The sequence below is a fragment of the Strix uralensis genome, chromosome 1 (genome assembly GCF_047716275.1).
Source record: "Strix uralensis isolate ZFMK-TIS-50842 chromosome 1, bStrUra1, whole genome shotgun sequence".
Taxonomy (NCBI): domain Eukaryota; kingdom Metazoa; phylum Chordata; class Aves; order Strigiformes; family Strigidae; genus Strix; species Strix uralensis.
Genome location: NC_133972.1, coordinates 3,435,367 through 3,447,890, shown reverse-complemented (window position 1 = coordinate 3,447,890; position 12,524 = coordinate 3,435,367). Strand labels below are relative to the sequence as shown.

At 42.7% G+C, this 12,524-nt stretch overlaps 1 long non-coding RNA gene across 2 annotated transcripts; it reads left to right on the top strand.

Moving 5' to 3' along the window:
- The first annotated feature begins 442 nt into the window (after positions 1-442).
- On the top strand, positions 443-5,951 carry LOC141952918 (uncharacterized). Of its 2 annotated transcripts, none has more exons than XR_012631817.1 (3): positions 443-509; positions 2,509-2,612; positions 4,963-5,951. It is a non-coding gene; the product is annotated as an uncharacterized LOC141952918 (long non-coding RNA). The 2 variants fall into 2 exon arrangements; XR_012631816.1 differs by lacking the exon at positions 443-509 and adding an exon at positions 999-1,103.
- Positions 5,952-12,524: the final 6,573 nt, after the last annotated feature.

Genomic DNA, 12,524 nt, shown 5'->3' with positions numbered 1-12,524 from the left:
CCTTTATGCGATGCTGGTTTTAAGAGAGTCACTCGACTGTGTGTAACCACAGAGTAAGGAGAAAGTTTACCCAACCTGGAAGGGGAGGGAAGGCCCCTTGCTGGCTCTAAAGAGCAGGTACTGTTCCTTCCCAGCGCTATTTCTGGAATGCCTTGGAAGCACCCTGGCTTGTGCTAAAACAGTATGCGGACCTTGACTTACCTCATGTTGTGAGAAGAGGAGAGTGGTTTGAGGCGAGCCTGGAGAAAGACAAGCAGACTGTGCCGGGACAGGAGGCACACACAGCCTTTTTGATTCCCCGAAAATTAAATAAGGAGTAAAGATCCACAAGGCTGAAGATGGAAAAGTATGTGTGAATTGATGACTCTGCTCCAGGGGGAGATCACCTGGGTGAGAGGTCGTGCAGTGCCGAGGTGATGCAGAAAGAACATCAATGCCTCCTGGCATAGGGTGGAAGGTCTGGAGGGTCTGACCCCCTCCCCTGAAGGATTGCAGGAGAGAGAGAGGAGGTAGGGCAAGAAATGATGTACATGAACACTCCTTTTGGGGGGTGGGTTTGAGGGGTTGCATGCTGGCAGAGCAGCTGAGCATTACTGGGGCATGATATTTTGCATATAGAGCCCTGGAGATGAAAACCCCAGCAACAACAAAGTGGTGTAACAGGTTTACACTTGATTTTTACAAGGTAAGATCTTCAGGCATTGAAAAGTTAAGAAATCCTTTTATTTACCTTTCTGTATTGCTATTTTAAGAGAATCACTCTGCTGACCATAACAAGGTGACTTATTAAGACATTGCATAGACAGCATTTGTCTGCTGCAGGCCAGGACTGTCTTGCATCGCTCTGGATCAAGCTAGTGATGTGACACAAAAATTAAGGTCTCCATTTCCACTATCAATCACTTAACGCTATAGCTGCATCTAGCATCAACTGAAGATTAAAACCTTTACCCAGGGCTCCCCATTTGTCATCTCTGGATGTAGCCACCATAGGAGAAGCAGCATGTGTGATGTGTTTGCTGGATACATGGGCTGTGTTGGCTTTGTCTCCTTGAACCTTATGGCAGCACTTTGGACCACTAGCTAGTGAAGAGTTTGTCCAGGTGAGTGGTACTGCATGTAGTTCAGACACCAAATCACACACGACCTCAGTTTGTGGCTCCATGGCTCTTGCTGTCAGTGTGGGACGAGGTCTGTCCCTCCTGCGTGGTTCATTATCTCAGTCTCTGCTCAGATGAAACGCCTGATACCTCCAGGGGAATTTCTACCTGAGTAACAGACAAAATTGAGGAAGGTCTTCATAACAAGAAATGTCACTCTCTGGATATGGTGTAAGTAAACCACCATTTCACTCCTGGTCATTTTGTGAAAATGGCACAAAATGTAAAAATAATTTCATCAGTAAGGGAAATAGACATATATCTCAGAGTGAACTGGTGCTTCTGTTCCTCTCCTGTCAGTCTAAATTTTGAAGTAAAGGTCTTTACAAAGATGCAGTGATTGCCCATATAAATAACAGGACTTAGAGAGGCAGCAATATCTGAGTGTAAGTTCTTATATAGGAGCATGTCCAACCTATCGTGTATGTCATCTTCCACTGGTGACAGGACAAAAGGTATGTTATAATAACCATGGATCATTGTCCCTTAGCTTCATATCTCCTGTGAACATTGAGACCTCAGGGGAAGGAGGAGGTGATGGGGTCAGATTTAGAAGTGTCCCACTTCCAGGCTGAATCCAGATGGCACAGAGCATAAACAGTGAATATTACTTTACTTGGAGAGCTCTTCTCAAGCTAAGGTTAAGTCAATTTTGTCAGGGAAAAATGTGAGTAGACCACGTCCTAAATCACATAGTCCAAAAGTGATGCCATGGGGTAAGCAGCTGCCCTGTGCATGCCTTCCACCTTAGGTACTAACTCAGCTTCCATACACTCTCTGTCCTAACTGGGTTTATATTTATTGACTCATAAATGATCGGCAATGTCACTATCTCTCTTCATTTCAGGAAGAACAAAAAGGCTGAGTCAACTAGGTAAAAAAAAAAGAAGTCTTAAAAAAAATGAAAGAACGGAGTCAGTTATTTTCTCAAGACTAGATTGCAGAAGATATCAAATCCAAGCTAAGGAATGTGGAGTAGTTAGATCCCTGTTCAAGGTCAGCACTATGCATAGTGGGCTGACTGTGTACAAACTCCACAACACTTAGACATGGGCCTTTCATGTCCTCACACAGTGATCCTAAGACAAAAATACTAGGTTTTGTGAGGACTGTGAGCCCTCTGGAGCACTGTGTTTCTAGCATGAAAACAAGTATGTGTGTTGCATGACATAGGGTGGGAAATGGGTCTACATGGAGGTGTTTGAAGGTAAAGAACAAAAATCAGGTTTTGTCTTAAAGGGAACAGGTGGAGTCATGCCAAAACACAACCTGGAAATGAACTTGCATCCATGCAGTATGGATGACTTTAGCATGAGAATCTATATTAATTAAAGTGGTTATTGCTTAGATGCATTCACCAGGACCCTGGAGCTGTGAAACACCAGCCACCCAGCCACTGACAATCACTCTGACCTTCCTGCTTCTCAGGCTTCAGAGGCTACATTGGTAATGGTAAGTTAAATGTTCTTGGAACCATTGTCTGGTCTGGAGGCCAACAGGCACAGAGCATCACGTGCATACCATCAAATTCCACTACCTTCCACAACAGAATGGCCACATCCCAAATGTCTGTGGAGAATGGCTCCTGGCCCTGCTAACCCCGCATGTTGCCCAGGAACTGTCTGGGAGGCTGCTAGCAGACAGTTCAAAGTCAGTACTCAGCATTGTTCCCTGTTTCATTCACCAGTTCTGATGTAGCTAGTGTCACTGGGGACAAACTCATACAACTGCCCTTGCTTGCGTGTCAAGTGGCACTGGCATACATACATGGAGTGTGCCATGTGAGTAATGCCAAATGTGGGCTGGGGAGAATGCTACAGCTGCTCTTCTGGGGGTAAAACCCATCCTTTGACTTTTTTTCCACTGCTTTGTGGGCCAGTATTTAAAAATAGGTCAAAAAGTAAGGTTAAGTAATGGTGAGAAGCTGATGCTCATTTGAATCGGAAACAGAGGTGTTCAGTATTCCTGCAGATCTCTGGCTTGTGTTTGGTATCAGTCAGTTAATGATCAGGCATTACCACAGGACATGGCTCCTATTGTTCACAACACTGAGAATTTATTAGCTATCACCCCATGGATCAGCCCTCCAGACATGTTTCTACCCCCTCACATGTCCTGCTCTCCCCTGCTCACAAACAAGAAAGAAATTCAGCTGCCTATGACGGGGGAGGAAAGCGGGGGACACCTTGTTTAAAAAATGAAAGATGAAGCCTCTGCTGTTTGTTTAGGAATATGTGGTGATAGTGTTGAAATAAAGGTTATTTTGGATAGACAGAGAGCTTTACAGAGCCTTCATTCACTCTCATTGACTGGATTGTATAAAGGGCTACTGAGCAGATAAAATTTTAACAAATGTGAATTCCTTTCTTAATTAAATTACAGGAAATTAAAAAAGACACATTTCATGGGCTGGTAGGGGAAAAAAAAGTGATATTTGTCCCCTCAAAAAAGGTCAGGTTTCCAGTCTGTTTAGCCCTGGATTTCAGTCTCCTTCCTCCAGACTGCATGGAGGAAGCATGTAGATGCCTGTACTTGCCTGGAGCTCAAGAGACAGATCTGTTATCTGAGGGACAGAAGCAACTCTCTCATTGACATGATGGGGTATATTCCTCCAGTGACTATATGTCAGGAAGGACTAATGTATATTTGGGTAATGCATCACTCTTCTTTGCATCTCATGCATGGAAACCATGGGTCACCCCTAGTATGAGAAACCTGCACTCTCAGTAGATAAGAGGAAATTCATTAAAACCTTTATTGGAAATTAGGCTGATGACTGGAAATCAAATGACTCAGCAAGGAAAGAGACGTGATCTCCTAATAGGTTCTGTGTTTCATTGGAAAACCCTTCAAAACTTGAAGGCACCTTCCCCAGCTGCAGATAATGCAGGGCTTGCTCCAGCATCACAAAGTCATGCAAGTTCTCTCTCTATGCACGATGCTGCCTGCGCTAAGGGATCCTTCCCTCTCCAGGTCTGACACATAAGGTCTCCAGTTCTGGGAGGTGAGAAATGCTTCCTGTGCAGAACCAGCTAGGCCGGACCCAGACTTTGTGGTGTATCATGTCTTTCAGTGCAGCTAACATCCTTCTTGTATGCCCTCTCTGACCCTTCAGGCATCCTTGTTGTTGCAAATATGAGCACACTGACCCAAATTGCATTCCTCGCCTAATCCTTAGAGCTGCCCATGGAAAAGAGTAGATTTCTATATATAGTGCTCTGAAAAGTCACCGGGTTGTTCAGTGCGGGTGAAGGGGTCTGCTCTCTGCAGCATGCGACACAATTCAAGCCTTGTTAATATATATGAGGGGGGGAAAAATAAAAAGCAGAAAAAAAAGGTCTCCTTTGTAAAAAACATGTTTGCAAAAGGGGGAAATGTCTGGTGGGGGGTTGTCAAAAGCTCTGGAAGACTGAGTTTATTTTGGAGCCTCCTGAGGTTAGATTTAATCAGCTCAAAACACATAGTTTCACTCTTAATATGACATTAATTTTCTCTGCTAGCTGAAAGATGCCTTGATACTTAATGGGAAGTTGTCCTTTTCCCATGCCCGAGACCAAGGACTTATCTCCCCAAACCATTCCAGGATGTTTGAACAGAGAGGCAGAGCCATAAGCCATGGCTGGGAGTGAGGGTCTGCTTTTGGTAGGACCATAAATATGGTTGCTGTGTCTGACAGGGGATGATTGGAAAAAAATACCACTTCAAAGAGGCTTGTGCATTGTATGAAGAGATGTAGAAATATTTAACTGCAAGGCTGGAGTCTCTTTAGATACATTCCTTCTTTACCCTTTTCTGTTGACAGACTTTCATGGGTGGTTTTCAAGCACTACATTCAAGCAGCATTGTTATTTTGAAATGCACCCTCCTCACATTCATCAAGTGAATCAAAACACCAGGACTCCCATCTAAAAGAAGATTTTCTTATACAACCACCAGAGCACTTGTTCCAAGTATGTTATTAAACTGAACCTCAAGTCTGGACTGACAATGGGGCCAAATGTTCCCAATGTTATGTTTGCACTGCAGGCTGCTGAATCTACCAGCTACCTACCAAGCAACCTACCAACATGAGATGTCCACTAAGGGATTCACCGAGTGTCTGATAGTCTTAGTGAGATCACTTCAGGGATGTTGCTTTTTCTTCTGGAAGTAGTAACGTCATTACATGCTCTATTATCAGAGCTGTATAGACATTCGTTTCAGAAGGGTGAAAAACATCTCCTATGTGATCCTTCCTTCTTTTTCACATCCCATAGAAAGTTGCAACTCCCACGGACCTGTTGAGTGAACAAAATACCTGTCCCCCAAAGCAGCAAAAAGTTCAGCTTAATTGTTTGTAGCAATATTGGCAGGAAATTGCCTGTGATTGGTGATGGGGTGGGGGAACTCTCAACTTATTATGAACTCCAGTAGCTGTGCTCCATCTTTCTTGATGACATGCCTTAATGTTGGTTGTGAGTAGGAACCAAAACACTGAACATAAGAGAAACCACTCTGGCAGCAGTAGCAATTCTATAGCTTATGTTTGGTCCAGTCAGTAGAGGGACATGATCCCATTTAATTAAAGATTGTATTCCAACTCTGTAATGCCACTGAAAAACCCTGGGAAAGATGATTTCAAAGAAGATTATGTGAACTAATCTTTCGGTTTGAGGATATTACAACTTTATAAGCTAGGACATATCTCAAAAGAATTTCCTGCAATGTTTGATAAGTTAAGGTGTGGGCATAGGAACAAAATTCTACTGTTAAGTAATAAATAATGAATATTATAATTTTATGCCCTACATTTTTAAGATATTTAGTAGAGCTGCATAAATAAGCAATGATTTTCGTTCACTGGATGAATGATAAATAAATGAATACATAAAAGAACAGTCAGAGATCAAAGAAAAATAAAAATTGCTTGTTTTGTGGATTTTCTTGGTACAGTAAGAAAAAAAAAAAACCCATGTTAAACATTTTGGAGTTCTAGGAATCATTTTGTTGCAACATGGTAACTTCCAAGACATATCTTAATCCTTGAAAATTTTGGACTGAAAATTCTGGTTTCCCTGTACTATATAATTTTCCAGAAGCTACAAATACTGAGGTTTGAGAGGAGAATTTGATGGACCTGTTTGAATTTGTAGCAGGGAATTTGGCAGATCTTCCTTTACACAAAGGCACTGAGGCCCAAATTACCATGCCAGTTGGCCATATACCATCTTATAGAGATGGTAAAGGATGGTAGGCAATGACCTTATCTATTTCTCATAACCAGAGGCAGATCTGCTCATCAGCACCATATATCAGTGTGAGTAAAACATGGTCAGTTGTGCCTGCAGGAGTCACTACACACTCCAGAAAAAGAGATCTGAAGGCAATTTCTTACCATTTGTGAAGTTCTTCCTAGTACTTTGAAAACAAATGTCTGGCTAGAAGGAATGGACACTGTTTGCCCCTGCTATTCCTTGCACTCTGAGCCATCTATAATTTAACCAGGGAGGAGTATCTACCAGATGTACCAATCCCAGCTGCTCAGCGTGGATCTGAAGGGGTCCAGATTGAACCACTTCAGCTTCATTCCATGTGTTGTGATCTGTTACCTCCTCTGGGATAAAAGACTCATCTTCATCACCCACGTGGTTTCGGAAGCTCATGAGAGACATACAATTAAGTTACTCTGATAAGACCATGTCAAAGAAATAGATGCAAACCTGGGCCCAGCTGCTTGTTAACAAGCCATTTTGTTTTCAGGAGCACATTTGCTAAAGATTAGTGGCAAATCTAGCTTCTGTGCAACCCCAGAGGGAGGTAATGGAGGAAAGGCACTGTGGTTCCTAAATGAGGGAAAGGGAGAAACATGCATTACAAATGGAAGAGGCTTTCTTCCTCCTCCCACCACTGCCATGATGGGGGCAGCCACAGACTACTTTGAAGTCCTGTCCTTCAGGCTCTTTGCCATCATTTGTGCTCAGCCCTTCCAACAAAAGCACAGTCTCTTGGTGGCAAGAGACTTGGCCGAGGAGCAGAAGGCAGGCTTTTTACATTAAGGGAAGGACTGTGAACAATTTTGCCTTTATCACCACAAAAGGGACTGTAAATCCCTCAGAGTTATGGATTCTGGTCCTGCAACTTGATCTCCCAAAACCAGTCATTTAAGTTAGGATAAATCTTTTCATTATTATTATTATATGGTTTGTTGTTTTATTTTAAAAGAGAGAGAGAGACACGAGAGAGAAATTGGCTCTAACATGGCTTGAAAATAACATCTGTAGCCAAAGAGTTCTTTTATGTATACTGCTTTGCCTAACTGTACTCTGTAAGGATATGAAAGGACCAGAAGGCTCAGACCAGATTTCTCCATTAAGAGATGGAGCTTAGTCCATTTCTTGGCACCACTTAGAAGGTCAATATTTTCTTCTTCTTTCCTGACTGAATTTGGTGAAGCAGAGGGTCTAATTTCCAGCTCCAGTTTGGGATGCAGGCAGGCAGGCTGGCAGTCATTTCACCCTACAAAATCCTGCCATGCACAATTTTGGTCCTGGCTGTTTCCAGCTCTTTCACACTCACTCATTTGATTCCTGCCTCAGCTCACTGCAAGTTTGTAGTCTGCGAGTTTGTAGACTTCCTCCTTCCTTGCGACCCAAGGGGCAGCTGCAGCTGTGTAGCTTTCTTTGCCATCTGCTTGCCTGGCGTTTGAGGATCTGGAGAGAGAGAGAGAGGCCACGCCATCATGTGTGCTCTCCTCGGGACTCCAAGGAGCCCTACAAGAGAGCAAGGTTTTCAGCTGCCATATATATCTGCTTCCTCACATGAAGGTGTAGACACCTTCACTCTGCACATGGACAGCAGAAAGCTGGGCAGCCTGCTTTGTTTTTTAACAAATGCCAGTGACAGATTTCCTTTAGGGTGTGTTTACAGTGCCACATATACTTTTAAAAGCATCTCTGTTGATTGCCACTGGTACCGACTTCAGTATCCATTGGTGTTGGTGCAGCGGTTTGCCATCATTGTTTTGGAGAATGGTGTGCCGTAACACATCTGGAGCCACTCTTCACCTGCACCTTGGCAGCTTCCTGAGCTAGCTCTTTACAACTAATGTGCTGGAATGGAACAGGGCTTGTGAGTCACCAGTCTCTTGCCTCAGCACCTTGGCAAGGGATTTTCCCTCTGAAAACATGATCAGTTCCTCCACCTTCCAATGCAGTGCTACTACTCCCAGTTTAAAAGACCCTGACTGACTTGCTATATCATGAGGTTGCCCCTTAATTGTCATGAATAAAGAAACAGATGTATAGAGATTTCTTCCTATATACAGCTAATAAATCATAAATAATCATATATGATCCCTATGTACATATACCTGTGATTTATATATATATTTATTCATTTGTTTAATAGGCAGCATCTTATTTGGTCTCTCTCTTTGAATTATGAACTCCTCCCCTCTCCAGATTCTGCATGTGTACAAAGGAGCATAGAGATTTCTTTCCTATTTAAAACTTTCGCCCTCTTAAAATCTGCTGGCACAACTGCACATTTGCCTTTCCTAGCTGGTTTTGTTATAGCTGCCTGGATGAGGGAAGCCAGCTAATTAAAATGTTTAAATGAACACAACTGGGTTAGGCAGGTTTATGCTGGCAGGGTGAGGTCCTCACATGGCAACAGGCTCATTATATGTTCAGGATACCCGCTTCTCACCACCCTTCTGCCCCCAAAAGCAATATAGTTCACTGCAGTCTTAATAACTTGTCCAAGGTCAGCTACACAGGTGACATGGACAGTGGGATTGAGCACAACCTCAAGAAGTTTGTGAGTGACATCAAGCTGTGTGGTGCGGTTGACACGCTGGAGGAAAGGGATGGGCCATCCAGAGGGACCTGACAGGCTGGAGAGTTGGGCCTGTGCAAACCTCCAGAAGTTCAACAAGGCCAAGTGCAAGGTCCTGCACATGTGTTGGGGCAATCCCAAGCACAAATACAGGCACACACATGTGCACGTTAAGATGGGCAGAGCTCTATACTGTAGTTCAGACATTTTCTGCAATGGTTACTGAGCCCATTCATTAAATAATGGTCTCTGCCTTGCAGTAATAATACGTTGCTTAAAGAGAGCTCCTCTCTCTATTATTTACTTGGCAGTAAGCCCACCCCAATCATTTATAATGAAAAAATTGTATTTAAAGGGATGAGATGTTTATACAGATGGCAAGAAGATCCCCAAATCATAGTAGTAAATACTCAAATCTTAAAACTCTTGCATGGTATGTAAACCATCACACTCCAGGATATCTGCCAACAGTAATTGATGGGGTCAAGAGGAGAGCAGGGGGAATAAGTTTTCTTTGTCTTGGTGGATGAAGCAGAAAAGTGGAGGTGGTGGGAAAAATGGATTAATTTTGGCTTCACCTGAAATAAAATTTTGGTTTAAATTTTTTTTTGGCAAAGACATCCTAGAAAAAAAGAAATACTAGAAAAAGATGAGGTAAATGGGAAATAAGACATCTCATTAAGCACTCAAGATAGTTAACACTTCTCTTCAGCTTCACATTTGAAGAAGAAAAAAGTCACATTGGAATTAACCATGAAAATGTTTTACTTAAAATTTGACAAGACAAATACATTGTTTTCCTTTTTCCTAATATTCTATTATTTTTTATCCTTTTTCTCTCTAACTTAAATTATCATCTACATTTGACATAAGCATGAATATTATTTCTATTCTTGTAAAAGTGTCTTCCTTGGTAGAGATATTGTTCTCACAAAACTGATTAGATTTTGGTCAAAACAAGTACTTCCTCCACAGGCAAATTATCTCCTCACTTCTCAGTATATCTTCAGGCAAATTTTGACCAAAACATCTGGCTGTTACTAAAAAAGACAATGCTGAATAGTCATTTGAGATGTATTAAACCTCTTGTCTTCTCATACAAGGGCATTGTCTTTCTCTGCCTGAAAACTGTAAGCACATTAAAAAGTTTTCATTGGCCCATCTGTTAGCAGAAAAGGTTTTGTGAAATCCATGTGAGCTTCCATTGATAGATGGTGCTCTATTAACTATCCCAGCCATGTTGATTATTTATTGTTTAGATCTATAATAGTATTAATAGAATAAGTATTTATTATAAAACCCCATGTTGTCTAGGGCACAGCTGTAAAGCAAGCAGAAAACAGATTGAGTGAAAGACCACCCTTCCTTCCAAAAACCCTCCTTAACTGTGGTTGGATTCCATCTCTCCATCTCCTGATGGTGTGAAGAATGTTATTATAAGACATCTGTACAGTGATTTACAGTGAAAACCAGTCTGGATTTTCATTTTTTTAAGTGACACTGGGGGGGAAAAAAAAAAAAAAAAAAAAAAAAAGAGAGAGAAAATGTAGTAGAAATAATCATTCTTAGAAATCTCTGACTTGTTTCTTTCAATTTTTAGACATGGGTTTACCAGGGATTTTAAGGAGGTGAAGTCCCCATAAATGCCCATCTCCATAGGACTAAAATTGCATCACCACCAGAAGAGCTGTTACCTCCTGCCTTGATATCAAGAAGAGCAAAGAGCTGATGATCATGTGTAGGAAACCGTATCAACCAAGTGTGTCTGCTGCCCATGTCAGGTTGGTGCAGAGGCTAGTGATCCCTTGAGTGTTGGAAACTCCACATGCCAAGGATGGATTTCATTCACACTTGAAATATTTATTTTTGATAGAGCTGTTGTGGACTCAGAAGCACAGAACTGAACCAGAGGCTGAACATCGCTGTCCCAGAGAGAACACCCTCACGCGGTGACCCACATCTGTCTTCAGTCTTTTTTCACCTGTTCATCTATTTTTAATGTGACCTGCATATTTTATGGGACTGGTCCAAAGTTTATTGGTGTTAGCAGGAAAATTCTCAATGGCAATGGTGGTTTCATGCTCAGGCTGTAGAAAGCTTATGAAAGATCATTCATTATTTGTGCTAACCTTGCAGTGTGAGTGTCAGACCAGCTGGGCTACTGGAAACTGCTGAAAAGGAAGCAGTGGTTTGGGACTATCAAGAAACAAATCAGCCTTTTTAGATCCCAAAGTGCCAACACCCCCTTCATTTCTCCTCCCCCATGTCTAGAACCTTCCCCACCTCACGCTACTGTACATTAAGAAAATGCTGGTATCATTCTTTCTAGCATTTAACGAAAATGAGAGAACTGGTTCCAGATCTGTGCTTTCATAACTGGTTCTTGTTAGAGTCACCACAACAGGTTGGGAAAGTAGCCCAGAGCGGGCGGGTAGAGAGATCCCGGCCAAGCAGAGCTGGCTGGCTCCTGGGGTGTGCTACTCAGAAGCTCGAGACTTTTCAGAAGCACTTGGGTTTTTCCCTTCGGCTGTGGGCTCTCTTAGACTTTGGTTTTATTTTTAGCCTGACTCCATCTGGTGTTGTTCTCTTCTTCTACACCAAGCTCCCAGGAACAGGTCCTGCCTCCGAACCACATTCCTGCCTGGGTGCAAGCGGTGAGCTAAGGTGCAGAAACCATAAAGGGACAGCACATTTTGTGAAACTGTAATGAATCACCCTGGGAGCAATGGGCTAAAGAAGAGAAGTTTGTGGACATCACCTCCCAACCATCTCCCAATGATATAGAATCATAGAATCACAGAATGGCTTGAGCTGGAAGGGACCATTAAAGGTCATCTAGTCCAACACCCCTGCAAGGAGCAGGGACATCTTCACCTGGATCAGGTTGCTCAGAGCCCCACCCAACCCGGCCTTCAATGTTACCAGGGAGGAGGCATCTACCACCTCTCTGGGCAACCTATGCCACCACCCTCATTATAAAAACGATTCCTTATATCTAGTCAGAATCTACCTTCTTTAAGTTTAAAACCATTACCCCTTGTCCTATACCAATAAGCTCTACTAAAAGGTGTGTCCCCATCTTTCTTGTAAGCCCCATTTAAGTACTGAAAAGATATTCTTAGATCTCTGTCATCCCTGCTATGGCATCATCACTGTGCCCTCTCCATGCCCTTCACTTCTCAAAATACCTCATCTTTGTTATATGTCACCCAGGCTTGTCTTTCCACGCATCTCCCTACACACTCCCTTGAGTCTGTGTTATACTGATACCTGTCAACCACATCTACTTGTCCATCCCTCCCCTTCACAATCCCTGCACCTACATTTTGGCTAGCAGCTGGATGGTGGCTAAGGAAACAGGACAGATGCTGATCAGACCAGTGTTATGTCATCTGTTGTTACTTGACAGAACATACACCTTCCTCCCCAACACCAGTCAAAGTTGTATTAAACTGGCAAAGTTGTTCAGTATGCAGGCAAATTTGGAGTCAAGAATGAGTTGTGTGCCACTGCTTGCCTCTGCTGTCAGTTCTCCCCTGGCTGGCTTTG